The sequence below is a fragment of the Pteropus alecto genome, unplaced genomic scaffold (genome assembly GCF_000325575.1).
Source record: "Pteropus alecto unplaced genomic scaffold, ASM32557v1 scaffold3, whole genome shotgun sequence".
NCBI lineage: Eukaryota > Metazoa > Chordata > Mammalia > Chiroptera > Pteropodidae > Pteropus > Pteropus alecto.
Window position 1 is genome coordinate 54,442,751 of NW_006442484.1, and position 20,217 is coordinate 54,462,967.

General features: G+C 33.5%; 1 pseudogene; it reads right to left on the reverse strand.

Annotated features, from left to right (window-relative positions):
• LOC102896225 overlaps positions 1–6,952 on the reverse strand; it is an 82,742-nt pseudogene extending 75,790 nt beyond the window's left edge.
• Positions 6,953–20,217: the final 13,265 nt, after the last annotated feature.

Here is a 20,217-nt window from a genome sequence, read left to right on the forward strand (position 1 = left end):
GGGAGAAATTCCTTCAATTCTTTATAATTCAGTTTTTACATATGTTTAAACTTATTCCGTATATTACCAAAAAAATTTTTTTTAAATAGGAATTGTGTTTTGTTCATTAAATTATTCCTTCTCAATTTTGTTAATTTCCTAAAGCTATTTGGAAATCTATATAGTCTCTCTATTACATGTTTTATTAAAGAAAGATCAATAAAAAATTTGGATATGCAAAAGAGAAAAATGAATTATATACATATATCTCAAAAATAAGATATATTTCCTCAGAATATCTCTCTTTTTAAGATTTTAGTACAGTAATACATATAATGCCTAAAAGCAATAAGGAGAGAAATAATGCCTGAACCAAACATTACTTAATTTTAAAACAAATTTTAAAAGATTTAGATGTTACAAAGAAAACTAAAACCACTAATATCTTGCTAAATCATAATAGAAGCTGAAAAATCTTTCTATGGACCTTTTTTTGAGTTCTGTTACAGTAAATATGGATTTTTGTAGCACTTTACATTTCTGTTCTTCCCAAAGCTAATTATGGTGTAAATAAGTCAATGTACATTTTTTAACAATGGCAATGTGATAAAATTGCAAGCATATTACTATACACTATAAAAATTCTATAAAATTGTAATTAACATTAATTTATATAAAATATGATTACTATAATTAGAATTTTTGAAAAATATTGTAATGGGAAGCTGAATCTTTTGCTGATTATTACATTCTTACAGAAGTTATTAAGACACTGGGGGTATGGTACTCAATTCCCTATATTATGACTCATTTTTCAAAGAGAAAATTAGTTATTCCCAAGTGACTTTGGTTCCCAAAAAAATGTATTGTAAGTGAACAAAAAATGATATATCTTTTTAATTTTTATTCTTATTAAATTTTAATTTTAGAGAATATATTAGAGAATATTAGAGAATATATTATAATCATTCCTATTTATGTTTAATTACTACTAAAACATTTCTCTCTCTTTTTTTTTGCCTAATATGGCTAAGAACTAGTGTTAATCATGATTTGTGTAGTAGAGTGTTGGTACTAGAATAATGATTGAAAGAAGTTAAGGAATAATGGGAGATAAATTGAGACAATATAAAAAGAATAAGGAAAAGATAGATGTATAAATTGATATTCTTATTTTCATTCGGATCCTCAAGCATGTCAATGTACCCTTAATTCTTCTCTGATCTTTATTCCTCACATCTTCCTCTCACACTCCCGACTCCCAACGGTACTAGCTTTAGTTCACTCATCCTGCATGACTCATTGGAAATGTCTTTTTCTTTCAGAAGTTTTCCCTTGTGCACACATTGTACCATATACTTTCCCCCTTTATAGAAATAATCATACTTTATTTAATTGTATGTATCCTCTAGTTTATTCTAATATCCTAGAAGGCAGAACCAATGACTTTTCTGCTTCTCATGGTATTTCCAGTACACTGACAGTGCTTGGCACAATTAATACTTATTAGTGAATGATTTTTTTTTTTTTTTTAATAAATGAGTAAGTAAATAAATGAATGCATTGTTGAGAAATGTGGTTTGATGTTTTAGGATGGAGGAAGGACACTTTGTTTTAGGGAGAGGAAGGTATTTAGAATGCTACTTTAGGATATGGAATTTATTCATTTGTTTGTCAAAGAGAGTCAGCCAAGAGAGTGAGTACAAATGCAACTAATAGCTACTTAGTAGAGTAATGCCCTGGAGAAATATTTCTCAAACTTGAAGTGGGCAGGGGAGCAGGATTTTGTCATCCCAAAATATGTCTCTTTGGCATGAGGATTATTTTTGGCTGATTATTTTTAAGAAAAAAAAAAAGACTCAGAAAGAGCTTTTTACCTCTCCCTTAATTGCCTAAAAGAATTTAAATAGACGGCCTGTTCCAGGAAGAGAACTATCATCAGAGATAACTACAAAGAATAAGAGAGAGGTGCAGTAGGCTGGGGGAACATGGCAAAGCCTGCTTGTTCAAAGTCGTTTCAATGTTTCTTTGTCTCTATATAGTATGGCAAACATTTGTTTATCAAGCATTTTTTTTTTTTTAATCTCTGCGTGAATTGTCTTCCTTCCCTTTGAAGTCCCAGACTCCTACTCTCTTCTCCTTAGCTCTGGATGGTATATAAGCCTCAACTGCCTGATTATCTTTGGACCTCATATTCTTATGGAACACTGGTATGAGCAAAATTAAATTTGCTTTTTTCCTCTTGTTAATCTGTCTTATGTTAATTTGATTGTTAGACCAGCCGAAGAAACTAGAAAGGCAGAAAAAAATATATTTTCTCCACCACAAATGCATACAAATGACTTGGATATCATGTGAAAAATACAGGTCTAATTCAGTAGGTCTGGGATGGTGCATGTGGTTCCACATTTCTAAAAACCTCCCAAGTGATACTGATGATTTTGGTATGGGAAAAGTAACACTGCTAGAAAACATAGGAGGGAGTGAGTCCAAGGAAATGAAACAATAAAGTGTGTTTACCCTAGAAAAGAAGAGACATTTCAGTTTACACAGAAAAGTACATAAATGGATGATGACAGAGAAACTTGAAGAAGGCAAAAAGGGAAACTAGAGTATTCTCATTGATTATTCTCAATTCTCCCAATTAATAGGTGGAAGATTAAATATTAAAAAGTGGAGAAAGACCAGGACTTGCACAAAGAGGAAATGGTTTGGAAAAGCTGCTGTAGGGAAGACTGCATGGCAGTGGGTCTCAATTTTGACTGTCCAATAAGATCATTTGGGAACATTTAAAAAATTTTTGTGCTTGGACACACACCAGACCGAGTTATCAGAATCTCTTAGTTCTGTCCCAGGAATCAATATTTTTTAGAGCTTCAAAGATTGAGAATTATTGTTGTTACAGATTACTCAAATCATTTTGGCAGCTGCCAACAATTTGAAGCAGGTAGGAGCTACCATTCTCCTCTCCTAGAACATACCAAGTTATATGTCACCATAACAGTAAGTCTCAGACTAAAGTTTTCCATGTTTATAAGAAGGTGTGGAAATAAATTAAGGCTGTGTTAATGTGAACTAGTTGAAGTCTCAGCTTTCTATATTTTTAGGAACTCCAGCTAGCATCTTGCTGAAAACTCCAACTGAAGCAAATTAAATAATTTTTGTTGGTAAAATATGATCTAGTTGGATCAAGAGAAAATCCTCTAGGAAAGTAAAGGGGACAAGTCTTCATAGAGCACTACAACTGGGGTGCTATTCCAAAGCTGGTAGCTTGCTGAGCTTTCTAGATTTTCATAGCCTGTTAATGGATGTCTGTGCATTATTTTTCACCAGTAACATATCTTGTAGAAAACACATTCTGCCAATGAAAATTTATTTTTACCATTTCTTATGTTAATTAACAAATTCTCTAGTGCAGATTTAGATAACACTAATTGAATGGCTTGCAGTACTTCCCGTAGCTAAAGCATGGGCCTTTGATTAAAGTTTTTCAAATGCTAATTAGCCACCCGTGAATTGTAAACAACTGATTCTGGTACTTAAAATTTAAGCACTTCCTAAAAAGTTGATTGAAATAAATGACAGCAAGTTATCATCCTGTCTCTATCTATGTGGGGAATGGAGGCTCTTTGGAACTTTTGGGTTGTTACTACCATAAAATCAATGGAAAATTAGGGAATTGGGACCAAAGTTACTAGATTTACTACAAGACACGGATTTGTAGTAAAGAATTGGACTGGGTCTCACACAATTTCAAATTACCTGCCAGATATTCTAGTAAATGAATATCTTATTTATACATATCTGAACCCAGACTTTGTCTCTGCTTTACATTAAAACATAAAGTATTTCTGCAACCACTTTAGTGAATACTTAATTTTCCGGCAACACAAGTGACATGTGAGTCAAGGAGCAATACCTGCTTCATTCAAATCTTTATCAAGAATTACTTATAATTATGGTAAATAGTTAATATTAAATAAATATTAAGCCATTGTACTACACTGAACTATTTTAAGGTAAATTATAGATAATATAACAGGCTTTGAACAAAGCTACTGAATAGAGGTGTGCTCATGGTGAGAATTCAACAGAAGATAAAGTGATTTCAAAATGGATTTAGTCACGTTTTCTGTGTTTTATATCAATGCTCATTAGTCAATCCATAAGCATAGCTGTTCTTGAACATTGTTGCAAGAAAAAAGAGATGAGAAGCACTTTGCCTATGTTCTTAAACTCATTTAACAAAATGAGGATGGATGTTAAATGTAATAGATGTGTGGATAATCATAGAGAGAGAGAAGAATAAAGATTTTTGTCCTCTGTCAAAGCAAAAATTAGACTAGACAAAGTTAAACAGGTAAGGAAGACTTTATTCAAAGCTGTTGCAAGAGAAGAGATAGACCAGAATGTAGTGTGAACTCAACTCCAGCAAAACAAAGGGTAAGAGAGTTTTTGAAAAGCTAAGATGAGGAATCATAGGTCATTTGTATTTGCTAATTTACCTACCCAAAGGAAAAGTAAACCTCATATATTCATGATGGGAGATGGTTTTATAGCTCAGAGTAAGGCACCTACCCAAGTTAGGTTCCTACCCTTCTGCAGAAACTGAGAAATAGAGACACTGTCTCCCTTGATGTTTACATTTCAAACAGATGGCAACTAGGTCCTACAGAAATACATTCTTGGGTTGCAAAACTGCAAAAGGGGAGAGAAAGAATTTACAATTATAGGTTTCCTAAGTAAAATGCTTTAAGAAGGAAGTCAGGGCCTAGAGCCAGGAAGATGCCTGTCTAAAGTTTAGTCAAGCTCAGGGAAATGTTCAGGCCATCTTGGTAACCTCCAGATTAATCACCCTGAGAACCATAAGCTTATTCCAATGATAGAGCAATTAGCTCCAAGGTACTTAGAATTCTTCTTTTGGATGAGGACATGACTATATTTTGAATCATTGCGCCAAGTTTTTGGTCTTATTCCTCTACTTATTAAAATTTTGAGGATAAGACAAAGACCAGTTCCACAAAGGTTCTGTCAACTGTGATAAAATAGTATGACGGATAATAAAGTACATATGGATGTGAAGTTCAGAAATGTCTGTTAAAAATTATTATTGCATTATGTTTATAACAATACATATGGTGAATATCACATTTTATTGATATATATATATATGCATTGCCCCAAATGCTATAATTTTATCATGATTTACTCTGTTAACATAAACAAAATAAATAATCACTTAAATGACTAAGCGATAACATCAATTTTCTTGATAAAATTCAGATTCAATAGGCATGCACATTTTATATACTCCTTAAAGCTGATATATTTCTGCTATCCTTTCATTTAAATAGATTTTCATATATATGATATTCTATTGCTAGGGCACTGAGGGCTTACTTCAGAAATGTACTGCATTTTTACAGTACAAGTATTAAAAGAAACTCTCATTATTATTATCTCCACTTGAATATATCTGTTTATGCAAGGCTTGAAGTTGAACCAAATGTTTTCTTATAAAACCATTAGGCAAGGATTCATTTATCCCTAAGGATAGAAATAATTGTATTTGTGCAGACCTGGCTTTATAATAGATCTATTATTTCTAAATTTGCAGATAAGTTCTATTAGAGTTTTCCCTAGGTATATCCCCAGACACCAATAATAAGTATTTGGAAAGTATACTGTTATATATTTTTCTTGCTCTCTCTCTTATTACTTATGTGCATCATCTATTCATCATATCTGTCCCTAAGCAATTGGTTTAAATATGGTTCTTATAATATGGCATTTGGGAGCAGAGTATATTTTCTGAGTAAAGGAACAACAAAAAAAAGTGCACTTTTCTCTTCCAAATTCTTGTTGCTAATATTTCTTATAGGGCTTCTTGAGTAGACATAATTCTATAGGTTGCAACCCACTTTAAGGAAGCCCAATATACAAATTTAAATATTATAAAGCACATAAATAATGTGATAATATTTATGTTTTAGGAGAATCCTTAAGTTATGAAAAGCTAGATAACCTGGTACATTTGCAATTGAATTTGATCATCCTTTAAAATTCAATTTATTCATTCTCATTTTCTTAGGAATAATAAAACGAAATTGTTTAATGAGAGGCAAATGACCTGTGTTGAAAACAGATGTCTGAGTGTCTATGAGGGAATGAAAGTGACCCTCAACAACTCCAAGGCAGCCTACTGGCATGGCAAAAGCAGTGGGTTTAGAGGCGAGTTGACATAGATCTGTATTTCAGACATATCATCTCTTCACACATCTCTTCGCACATTATTTGTTTCATATTGGAAACAATGATTGACTTGTTAGTTTCCTTCTTTTCTATATGCACATATCTGAATGTGATCATTAAATTGCTATTCACCTTTCTCTTAATGTTAATCAGGAATGTGCATTGTTTAACCCTCTTTATTATTTCATAATCATTTGATCGTTTTTATCTATTTTTAAGTTTCTTATGTTCTTCTTTGCAGTTTATACCAGAAAAGGAGTAAAACTCATCAAAAATGCATGATTCAATGGGTCATCTTTAAACATATGGTTTGGTAACAACTACATGGTTCCGATGTCTCCCATAATCCAAATCTATTTTTTCCACAAAAGTGTCCAAAGGTTCTGCCTGTAGGATAATAGATGTCTTTTTCCTTCAGTCTATTTTTCTATGTTTCACAAATTTTTAATATGTAATTATATTGAGTTAGCAGCAGCATCGTATTTAGGTGACACCAACCTGAGGGAAATAATAGAATCATATTAACAATTTAAAAAACTTTTCCCTTGCTTTGATTCTTGCCTCTCTGCAAAAATTCCAACTTCCTTAAATCTCCTCTTGATAGTTTTCATTTTCTTTAGGGTAGGGTCTCTTACTTGCTCACCAAATATCGATCTTGCTTATCCTTTGCTGTGGCATCTACTACCAAAGTAACGAAGACTTGCACCAGAGGCAACTCCATTCATGTTGAAGGCACCAAGACCTAATGCCGATTTCCTGTCTAAATGTCAGCTAGGCTGAGTAGACATTATGCACGACACCTACAGTTCATACGTTGCTCTTCTGTTTTAAAAGACACAAGTTGTATTTTCAATGTCTTATGTAAAATATAAAAGCAACTGCCACTAGAGTTTTTTTTCTTTCATTGCAGCTTTCCCTCCCTGGAGCTTAGACATAAGTTCACGGTTGGGGGACACAGAGTTAGCTGATGAGAGCCTGCAGTTTTACTTCAAATCATTCTTTTTCTGATGCTGAAGGAGTGTCTTTTAACCAAACTTGTACTTCTTTAATCTTATTTTAGCTGCTTTTCTCTCTCAAGAATTTGTTTGTTTGTTTGTATCTGAGCTGACCCAGGGAGATTAATTTTTCCAATGCCACTTCCCCTGGCATAGCCCCTTCTACAGTGGGTAAGATAGAGTTAGGTGCAAGTTCTATTCTGGGCTGCTTTGGTATATGTATAGCATCTTTCAGTAAGGACTTCTTAAGCTCCATATAGTATAGTTATCTATTGGTTGGCTGGCTTTGTTTTGCTTTGTTTGACCCCCAGGTAGGCATAAAGCAGTTAGTAGAGAGGAAAAATAGTACCTGTTTCCTGATCATTGGGAATTCTCAGCCTGAGATAGAGGGAATTATGGATCTCCTGTGGTGCACTACCAACAGAATGGACTGAAGAGCTGTGCTCTCGCAGAAGCAAGGGACTCCTCTCCCAAGGTGCCACCAGCAAATTAAACAAATTAACCTCAAAACTGCAAAGACAATTTCAATTTACACTATGGTACTTTATTTCATATTTTAATGGTATCTATAGTTATGATAAGTTCTATACTTAACCATCTTCATTTTCATATTTTTTAGATATGAATATAAAGTACAGTTAGCATAATAGGTTTAACGGGTTACCAAAACTATTTTAACTTAGTGACACACAAAAAAAATTGCTTTGTGGGTAAAGGCACCACAGATCCAATGAAACTACTTACATGGAATTGGTAGCATGTTATTCGATTATGTAGTAGATGAAGGCTAGTCTGTGCCCCCAAATTACCAAAACTATCGTATCAACGCAGAAAGAAAACATTAACCTAATGCGTGATTTTGTGAAAGGATGATTTACTTTTGGGCAAGCATATTCTATTTTGGTTTTCTTCAGTAACTCTACTTCACATTTTAAAGCAGATATTCATGAAAAGAAAAAAATTTTTAATTTAAATATACATATTTATATATAACTAAGAATATCCCTCTTGAAATCACGTCTGTTAGTTTTTCCTTTCCCATCTCTGAACAATGTCCCAGATAGAATCTATAGCTATCCACTCACTGTCTTTCTGTTAGGTATTAGAAATCCCGGTTCAATTTAATATTAGTTAACATCAAATCTGGCTCCTTGTCTTGTAAGACACTGTCTTAGAATCCTTGTAGCAGCTCACTTTATCAATTAGCTATGATTGCATAACTAAAATATAAGATGAGAATTCTTGTACTTGGCTTCTCCACTAAGAACCTGTGATACTTGAGGCAAAGCTTTTGCGCCTCAGTGTTTCATTTATGCTTCTTTTACATCTACAGAGTGTTGTAAGCCTCAAATGATAGAGCATATGTAAAAGTTCTTTAAAACTGTAAAGCACTATGTAATAAATTGATGATATCACTGCAATCATATCTGTCCTACATATTTAATTGAAATGTATGCTTCCAACTTCAAAGATTAAGAAATTATAAGGCATTTTGAAATGCAGTACTTCAAACTTATTATAAAGTGCCATGCAAGTTGATAATATAATTATAACTTTCATTATTTTTTTTCAACTTTGAACATAAATTTCATAGAAAGGATCTTTTAGGACATGTTTTAGTTAATATGAGAATGATATAATAATTTCCAAAAAGACTCTGAGAATCTTGGAAAAAAGATAACTGAATTATCCTTTTTTTAACTGGTGATTTCTTTTTTACTAATTTCTGATTAAAGATCCCCAAACATTATATATACACATCTCCAAAGTATTACCACATATATCTTAACCAAGATATTTACAAAAAACTCTTTTATGAGGGTCAACTGTAAAAAGAATAATTATAATGGTGAGTTTGATATGAAGAGTAAGATTCTTTCACTTCCTTCAGTTTCAGCTCTGAGAGTTATCAACACAACACAATACAGTTGGTCCCTATGTTTGTTTCAAATTATTCTGATTCAATTCCTTAAAGAACATAAATTCAATTCCTTAAAGAACATACATTTAAGAAAGACACAAATATAGCTTATTTGTAATTAATTTTGCCACATACACATTATATAATAAATTTTATGGTGTACTATTTTAGTTTCCTAGGGCACCTTTAGTAAAGTATCACACATTGACTGGCTTAACACAACAGAAATCTATTGTCTCACAGTTCTGGAGACTAAAAGTCTGAAATCACAGCCAGAGATGGAGATAGGACAGGTCTGAAAGGAATTTAGGGTCAAAAAAAGGCTTTGTTTCATTTCATCTAAAGCTACTTTCTGAGACCTGCTGGGAATCCTTCTTTACCTCTTCCTCGCTTCCGGTGGTTTTCTTGCAATCACTGGCATACCTTGGCTTATAGATCCATCACTCCAATTCTCCATCTTCACATCATGTTCTCCCTGTATCTTCACAATAATTTCCCTTTGGGCCTGTCTGTCTCTGTGTCAAAATTTCCTTTATATAAGGACATCAGTCATATTGGGTTGGGACCCACCCTAATTACCTAATTTAAAATTGATTACCTCTGTAAAAATATCGAACTCATAGAAACGGAGTAGAAAGGTGGTTACCAGGGGCTCAGGGGTGGGGGAAATGGAGAGATGTTGGTCAAGAGGTTCAAACTTTCAAGTATAATATGAATAAGTTCTGAGAATATAAGGTATAGCAAGGTGATTACTATATTGTATATTTGCAAGATGCTATGAGAGTAGAGCTTTAATAGTCTCATAATAATGATAAAATGGTAGTTATGTGAGGTGAAGGAATTGTTAGCTAACCTAATTGTGGTAAACATTTCACAATATATATCTGTATTAAATCATCAGATTATACTCCTTAAACTTATACAATGTTATATGTCAAAAAAAATCTAGTTCCAAATGAGGTAACATTCTGAACTACTGGGGGTTAGAATTTCAACATATCTTTTTTTTTGGGGGGGGGGACACAATTCAACCCATAATATGTACATTAGTTTTGTTGAAATTATATGTGGCAAGATAATGGTAACAAAGGTAGTAAATCTAAGTCTATGGATTTGCAATAAAAATTAAATGCAAATGAATATATTTATAACTCATAATTTCTCATAAGGAACTTACTCTTCCATTCCATAAGCTGGTATTTCTAATGCAGTTTTTATTAGAATTGTGTTATCTCGTGGAATTAATTTGAAAAAAAATGATCTTTATGATATTAAATATCCCATCCAAAAATACAGTATTGTTTTACAAATATTAAAGTTATCTTTTATAATGGTCATTCCTTGTTTGATTCATTTCTAGAAAATCTGTATTTCTACTGCTATAATTGGCAATAAGGACTATACATTTACATAAATTAATAACACATGCCCATAAACATCTTTCTCTCCCTCAAGCCCCTTTCTCTCTCTCTTCATACATGTTCACACACACACACACACACACACACACCTACACATATTTGGAAAACATTACAGAAGATATTATGATGGGAGTTGGAATTGGAGTGAGGTTGGGCATTAAGGAACAAATAATAAAACGAGAAAACAAATTTGTATGGCCTTTGATGTTGGTTTACCAGTAAGTGAAGAGTATGATTAACTGAACCTTGTGCACTAAAAGACAAATAATTAAATTGCTAAATTAATTGTCTTATGATTTTGACAATTTTTAGATACTAAGAAAAAATATTATATTCAATGTGGTAATAAAATAAGGTGAAAGAATAAGTTTCCTCTGAACAATTAGAGCCATTGAGACAGTACTTTAAGATATCACCAATGACTAAATATCAGCTTTACAACTGAAAAGAGGTATTCCTAGTGTAAGAGCAGGAGGAGAATGAACAAAATATTTTCCTACGTTGACTCTGCATGCAGTGCTTATTAGGGGGACTTCTTAGTTTCGATTCACATTCACACTCATCTCTGCAGTCACACTGAGAGCAGCCTAGTCAGAAGAGTTTAGGTCAGGAACTACGCCCTCCCCAGAGATGCTTCAGCCATTTCCTTTCCACACAGTTGTCTTCCCAGCAGTCTCTGCAGTAGTACATCCACAAGCTGTTTCCTTTTGTCCTCAGGTGATAGGCCAGGTGGAAAGGAATGTGATTCACATAAGGTGGACATGGGAGTTGCTCTGGCTTAAAAGCCTCAGAAGTCAATACATCTTATAATATCCCCAATGGCATAGTTTCCAGATTATCCAAAATTGATGTACTCAGTTTCAGAAATCATTGTAATTGGAGCAATGTCAAATGACATAATCTCTTAATATATTACCAGGGAAACAAAAATAGAAAAATCTTCTCCTTTTTCTCCTCCTTTTCCTCCCCGCCCCCTCCTCCATCTTCTTCCTCTTTTTTTTTTTTTTTTTTCCTTTTTCTCCTTATTGAGCCCTCACCTTTCATCCTTAGGCTATATTTACCCAAATCAGATCAAGATGGTCATGTTTGCTTCACCCAGTTCGGCAGCAATCAGCTTAATGATAACTATGAGAACTGATACAATTGAGTCTCACTACATAGCAATCTAATGATTAACTGAAGACATAAGAGAAAACTACCATTGCAAATTTATTTGAATAACTCTTTGTTTTGTAAAAGAAATACCATGCAGTTTAGCTCAGCACTGTTTTGTTCTTCCTTGAATTGGAACATTGCTCTTTAGATACTTTCATATTCCCCTAAAACCAACTTTCTCCTCAATTTCCACTTCATTGTCATCCACTCCTTCTGTCTAAGTACCCTATATCTGGCATTTTTCTTGATTTCTTTCTTCTCTGGACTCTCTGCTTTTAATCAATCATCGATGTTTGCCAATTCATACTTCACATTTTCTTCTACAATCTTTTATTTATTTTCCATTCCCTCATTTCTCATTAGCAAAGACTAATATACGTATCATTTTTTAGTTCTAAAAAGCTATATGACCTGAAGAATGGCTTTTGGACAGTGGTATGGCAATTTTGAAAGGGGAAGGGAGGAATAACTCCAGTTGTATCCTGTGGAAAAACCAAACTGCCAAATGCTGACTCTTTTCAATGAGGTGCTGAAGTTTTAGTAGGTATGGTCACTCTTCTAAATGCTCCCTCTGTGCTGTCCTTCACCCTCAGGGTCAGCAAAACATGCACTCCAGGATTCTTTTTCATCAAAATGGTGATTTACAAGAAGTCATAGAAATTCTCTTTTCTGCCTTCATTGTGACCCCCTAAAAGAATGTCATTGTAGCTTAGGGTTGTCTCATTGGTTGAGACACTGGCATTCAAACCCCTGACCACAGTGGTATCAACAAGGCCTTAAGAATAGTATAGTCTTCACAGGTAAAGGAAGGTAATTAGCTAAAATTAGAGCAGTGTCTTCTGTTTTATGAGTCATCTACATACTATGTTTTTATTTGGGGGCTTGGATTATTCAGTGAATAATTATGTATAAATTTATAGTTGAAAATAAGAAAAAAGAAGAAAAAAACTCTCCCTGAACTTAACACTGAAAACCCAGCCCAAGTGCACAGTAACTCATGTGAATAGAATTTTTAAACTTCTGTACTGTAGGTCATAAAATATTTTTAATACACTTATTCTCAAAAGAGAAGTAAAATAAGATGGTAGAATTCAAGTAACTGAGTTTTTCTATTAAAAGAGTAAAGTTTACCTCCAGAAATTACGTGCTTATGTCTAACTCTAGTGAAGCTCTTCAGGTTATATTTATTGATTTTTTTTTTTTTTTTGCTGCAGTTAAAAACTTATTTTATTTACATTTTCTGTTAATATGTTCTGTTGATACCCTTTAAACTATAGAAATACAGTTCGATTTGTTTCAATTGTTTTCCTAACTTGTCATCTCCATTTCTGTTTTTTTTTTTAGAAATTGATAATTTTTGTCTTTATTTTATAAGAAGCCCCTTTTATTAATTTATTGTTCATAAAGTCTCTCACTGTGTTTTCTAGTAAACACTTGTTTTTCCATAAACCCTGCAATGTGTTGCTTTGATTTTTTGAAATCTGTTAACAATATTATAATGAAAGTTGATCATCTCCATCCGCAAAAACTAAAAATTAACCAGTTAAGAGATTTTACTATTGTTGGAAACTCAGAGCATGTGCCCTCCATTTCTCAATTGAAGAGTGGTATACAATAAATTCATTATATAAAATCATGACTTTGCAGAAAATGCAATGCATTTTCACATTTTTGGGTAACCATGGAAACTACAGATAGTAACAGGTTCCACTGGGACTCATTCTGGAAAAAAAAAAAAAGGCAGGGACTACACAGTTCCTCCACAGCAAGCTTCACTGCATTTTTGAATGGTACCAACACATGCTGATGCTACAGATGTTAGCAAACAGAGGGTGAGCGTTGGTGTGCAGAGATCCCAGAGAATGCCTCTGAATTCACTGTCCTGTTTTCAGCGCTATGGATCTCAGAACACAAGCCAGAAGACCAGCCCAGAGGAAAGGCCTCTCTCTCAGAAACTAGAAAATAAATGAAGAGAACTGTTGTTTCATGAAAATTTTCATGAATTAAAACAAGAATAAATGCAAACACACCTGGTATTCTGTGCCTTCTGAAAACAATAAAGCTCTATTTTCAGCACGAGGCTGGACTCATTTGTCATATGTCCTTGAATTGGAATTTTTAAAGCTTAGATATTACCTAGGAAACATCCCTTCATTTTGAAGAAAAAACAAGAGAAACCAGAATGTTTAATTTATCAGTTCCATATTACCCAGCTAGTTGGAGGCATAATAGAAATAAGAAACCAGATTTTCTGACTCAAATCAAGCCCTTTCTGCTCCATTTTACTCTCTAAAAATGGCAAAATTGGGTTAATTTTTCTCTAGACTGAATTCTTGTCTTTGCAAGAGACTAATGCCTGAACTATTACTTAAGCTCAAGTTTGGATCCTCAGTATATTGACCAAGAAATAATGACTGACCTTCTATTGGCCATGCTTATCCTCTTTCCTCCCTTTTTGAATAACCCATAAAGTTCATTGTCCCCATTACATGATCTGACTTGGTTTCTCTGTAACTTCATTTTAAAAATACTCTCCCCTGCTCCTGCAACACCTCCATGCTATTCCTTGAACATACCTGGCATGTTCACACCTCAGGGCTTTTGTATTTACTCTCCTGTAAGTGGGTGATATTATTCCTCCAGATACTTACACAGCTCACTCCCTTACTTTTTTGAGTTTCAGCACAAATGTCGCCTTATCAATGACAAGTTTCTTAACCATACTTTGTAAAGTAGATCCACCCCAGCTCTAAGACTCCTTAACTCTCTTCTGTGCTTTGTTTTTCTTCAAAGCCTTTACCATTATTTGATATGCTATGTTTTGCATGTTTATTTATTAATTGTCTTACCCATTAGAACTATAACTTCCATGAGGATAGATTTCTACTTGTTTTATGCACTGTTGTATGCCCAGAACTTATAACAGTGGCTATCATAGTATGTACTTAATAAATATTTGTTGAATGAATTAATTAATACTTAATGCTTCTTCTACCTCGGGTACACGTTTCTCTAATTTTCTTTGCCACTCATAAATATCACCACTATCTTTCATTTAGGACTGTTAAATCTTACAGCTGTAAAGATATAGAGAAACTGAAAATTTGAGATTAACTAAGTCACTAAGGAGAAATTACATCAGCCAAAAGACAACAAAGCAGTAAGTCTTTATTGGATGTATTATTATTAAAAGCGATAACACATAAATGTCAAATGTGGTAAGGAGCCTTCCTTTCTACCTCACTCAATGGTATAAAGTTAGTGACTTATACAGAGGAGATGCTAGTAACTTATACAGAGGAGATGCTAGTAAATGTTTTCTTAGTTGACTTGATTTAATATTGATAAAAGATAGTGACTTATACAGAGGAGATGCTAGTAAATGTTTTCTTAGTTGACTTGATTTAATATTGAAAGTAGGACAAGAAGAACTCCATAAAGTCTTGTATTTCTAGAGTCCCAGTGATTGGAGCAACATTTGCTCATAAGGAAGAAGCTAACAAATTTGGAATGAAAGAATAAAATAATGAATAAAAAGACAGAGTTGGAAAAAGGCAAAAATTCAGAGTAAAAGGAGGATTGATAAAGTGATTCATGACAGAAAATGAGGAAAAGAAATTTAAAGCCTAAAACAAAGAGATGGAGAGGCTCATTGAAAAAAAGACTGAAAACATGCATAAGTCACTACCTCTTCCTTAAATTTTTATATGGACTCATTTATAACAGCCAACTGCTCACCAACATTCTTCTACTTGATACTTATTTACCATGTAATTCTGCCCATAAAAGTTTCACTCTTCCTTCTTTCATGGGAAAAAAATATACCAGGATTAAAAAACATACTCCGAAACTATTTCAATTATTTTATTTCCCTAAATACTCTAACTGAGACTTTACAACTATTTTCAAAAAGCCTAACTTCCCTACATGGTTATTAATATTTTAAGCAACAATATTCACATACTCACCAAATAATATTCACTTAAAGGAAGCTCTCCATAAGCTTTTTAGACTAAACACTCTTAATTTATTGAACATGTCATGATAATTAATTATTATCAAATTTCCTATAAATAGAAACTTCAAGTCCCAAAGATCTGTTGTTTATAAACACAGCAACTACTTATATAGTGACCCTTGGCTATCCATCATTCTATTAGGTGTTTGTTAACCACTGTAAAAGAAGATAAGTATGTATAGGCCCTGAAATAGCTACTTATCTTGAGAAGCCAAATCTCATAGACCCAGCTAAATTAACTCTACTCAAACTGATTTGATCAGCGAATTACCAGGAATCAGTGGCATTTGCCCTACTGACAAAAATAGTATCCTAAATTGCTTTCAAATTGAATCAAGGATAGCTGTAGGATATAAAGGAAAGTATCAACAATGAATGATTCTGGATTATTCCTCTTGGTGCTTGTAAAAGAATATAAGCTGACTCTATTTGAGCTGTTGTATGTATAATTGTATGTTGTATTTATAATTGTAAAATAGCACTGCCTGGTAAGAACTCAAAATCATTTGATGAGTGCACATAAAATTTGGGTGTTAGAATTTAAAAAAAAATATATATATATATGGCAATTATATTACTACTATTTTCCTATAGAGTTAAAGAAACAGGCATAGCATAGTTAAGATAAAGCTTTTACAAGCATTTACAGTTACAAAGGCAGTTAATACATTGGTGCACTTAAGTTAGAAAAATATTAAGCTTTAAGCTTTAAGAAGTTGACATATATTTGATAGATTCACAGAGAAAGGAAAGATATTTGAGGCAACAAAACAACATAATTATAATTAAAAATTACTAGAATTTAGTGAAACAGGAAACTTTACAGAAATACCTTTATTATGTAAAGTTTTTTCTTCATTATGTCACATCTTTTATTTGGAAAACAATTCTGTACAATATGTCAATTATTTAGTTCCCCAAGTCTTGTATCTATATCCAAAATCCTTAATTATATAATTCTCCTTATGAAATGTGCATCTTTTGATTATAATAATTTAGTCTTTCTGAATTGAGCTTGTAATAAAATATATTGTTTTCACTCAGTGAACTAATTTTAAACCATTAGCCTTTTTTTTCCTATAAACTTTTAGTTTCATGACTGTTGTAAAGAAATAAAGCAAGTTGTTTAAGCTGTTTTAAAACACAACATTTTTACAGAGAGAAGAATATTTATTTACAAATCCTTTTGAAGGAAATCATCTTCATATACTAGAATATTCTCTCCACTGGACATATAGGTAAGATAACTAAGGAAGGAACATAAACTTTTATCTAAGGATTGATAGTTGTGTGAAAAGCTTATTTTATCTCCTTGGTTATCTTAATTTTAAAAGAACATAGTCTGCTCTTAAAAAGATATTGTATGTTCTATACAGAGAGACCAAAGCCTCAAATCCTCTGTGGTGGTCGATGCTCCTTCCTGAGAACTAAGAAGTCCATTCTCCTGTACAACCTGATTATCATTTCGGTAGAAGCATAACTATCCTGAGTTCACCCACCTGTTGAGACTCCTGCTGTTTCTGCACTAAAAGAGGTTTCTAGAAACTAATTTGGTACACTGCACAGTAGACAACGAATTTTTTTGGATTTTCCATAACAATTTCTTCATCAATTTCTCTTTGAAAACCTGTTTGCCAGCCTTTCGTGCCCAAAACCCACGAAAGCTCAGTTTACACTGAAATGGCCGTGCCACGTAAAATTTAAAAGTCGGCCATTTTCTCGATGCCTCACATCCCTTTAATCCTTGTTAGTGTCACCACTGATAATCTTTCCTCCACTATACATTTGGGAATTTCTCCCTAGTTTTCTCTGACTTATCCAAATCTTATCTTTTTCTGAAAACCTTTTCTATTCTGTTTTCCAGAAACCACATTCCATATTTATTAAACTCTCCTCTGAACTCAAACTTTTCACAAAGTCCTCTCTTTGTCTTCATTCTTTGGCCTCAATTAAAATGTAAATCTTCCCTCAGAATGATTCTTACACTGTGCCCCTTTCTAGGAGAAGCTACTTTTAAGTTCCATGTTCTATAAACCATTGTCAATGTGAATCACTACTCCATCCCACAATGCTACTGTTAACCTACATTCTTATCAGGTTCCTAAGGTCATTGAAAACTTTCCACTGAGCAACAAAATTTTTCTAAACCCTAAATTCCAGCATTATCCCATAATCATGACCTTTTGAACACCTTAATTCTATTAAACTGGGCTTCCATTCCCTTAAACCATTTACATTTGCATCCATTATCTCTTTCTTGTCAGTGCCCAGAACTACTTTACTTAAACTTTATTCTTCTATAACTTCCTGGTTGCCCTCTTGCTGTTCTCTAAACATACCAAGCTTATTCTCACCACCGTGTTTTTGTACAAGGTACCTTCTTTCTCTGGAATGTATATGTATGTCAGCTGGGATGATTTCAGCTGCAAGTAGCAGGAAAAAAAGTGTCTTAAACAATAGATCATATTTTGCTACACATAAATGAAAGTCAAAGCGAGGTCAAACTTTAGAGCCAGTTGATCCAGAGCTTAACATTGTAATAAAGTTCATGAATTCTTTCCATCTTTCGGTTCAATCATCCATCATGCTGGCTCCATTCTAAATCTAGTTCTTGTGTTCCGAGGACATCTGCCAGTTGAAATCATGATGAAATGCTTTTTCTTTGATACCTAGAATTGGATTGTTATTACTCCCCAGAGGAGCTATTAATTTCTCTTCCCAGAAACCGTCATAAAGCCCCATTTTCATCTCATTCCACAGAAAAGTATTCTTATACTTATTTCTAAATCAATGACTGTGGCAAAGAAAGTGGGATTACTGCATTCAGCAGTAAGGACCCAGCTCTGGAGCCAAGAATGGGCGTTTTGGAAGGCCTATCTATCTATCTATCGATCTATCATCTATCTATCTATCTATCTATCTATCTATCTATCTATCTATCTATCTATCTATCATCCATGCTAAGGCAATGACTCTATGTTAGATTTTTATCCCATGTAATTCAGGAATTGAGTTTTAAGAATCCATAGAAAGGGGTGGTTCCTATGTTCCTTAGAATAGTCATTTTCAAACCTCATTTTTGTTTGAGAAATATGTTTTCCAAACGAATATTTGTACAAGGGCTGACTACTTGAAAGGTACCAAAGTAGACCTCCATTTCTTACAGAGAGGGTAGGGATTAGAAATGGTTTCTCATTCACTCAGGAAACTTCTTAAGGTTACCTTGAAAACTCTGTCAAAGCCTTGGTGCCACACAGGGTACAGTTTGAAAACCACTCTTAGATTGTTCCTTAAGTGATGTTCAGTTATCCCAGATAAATTATTGAGAGCTAATGAAAATGATGTCTGAAGTTGGGCTACTCTTTGTTACTGACTGAAATAACAAGTTTATAGATTCTAAACACAAGGTATGTTGTTATCATAGTTGATATTTAACTATAAAAATTAAGAAACTCATCGTGATTCTATTTCAATACAGGACTTTTCTATCCCTGCTTAAAGACAGATATCAGGACTGCCTGTGGATAGAGCCAGGACTTTCTCATGAATTTACTGTATGCACATCAAATCCTAACCTCAAGTTAATTTGTTTATCTTGGGAAATGGCTTGACCAAAGAGAATTCTTCATTGGACCATATTTAGAAACACTGTCTGGGCCTCACTGGACCACATTTAGGACCAGCTTATTTTTTTTTTTTTTTTTTTTTTACATAGCTAAATACATGACCATTTTGATCTTGAAAGACTCATTTACATTTTGAGCTATTTACATTATGAGTCTTTGACATTTTGATCCAAAGTTTAAAGACCAAACCTATAGCCAACTTCAATTCTCTGCCCCATGCATTTCTACCATTCTCTTGTTGAGATATGGGAAAAAGAGATATCAAAATGTCACAGGTTTTTAGTTATCTGTGCAGACTCCCTCCAAAGGATATTTCTTTTCTAGAAAAATAGTCAGAGATCACTCACATGGTAGATTTCATAAGTATATTAAACTCAGATATCTGAATTGTTTTTTTGAGAGCTAGCAAGTCTTGATAGTGCCTGTCAACCTCTTATCAGGGACAGCCACTGTGATGTAAGAATAAAGTGAACAGTAGCATTATACAGTTGAAAACTCCTGTTTTCCACTTCTTGGACTTAAAAAGCTGTACAAATCTGTGTTGTTCAAGTCACCCTACTGTCTCTAGATAGAAATGAAACCAGGATTATATTCCAGACGACCAAACCCTCAGTTTAGTTGGAAAGTGAGGAAGTGAGGAAGAAGGCTAATGAGATACATGGCACATGTGCCACACTTCTCAACTTTTTGTTCATCGCAGGCATAATTTGTCAGAGCTGATCCCTCCTGGTACAACCTACTTGCCATTCCTAATTTAATACATTAAAGTAAATTAAAAAGTGGGATGATTTTGGAAGGTATAGTGCCTAAGACAAACAAACAAAAAAATAACCCTACAAACCAAATAGAA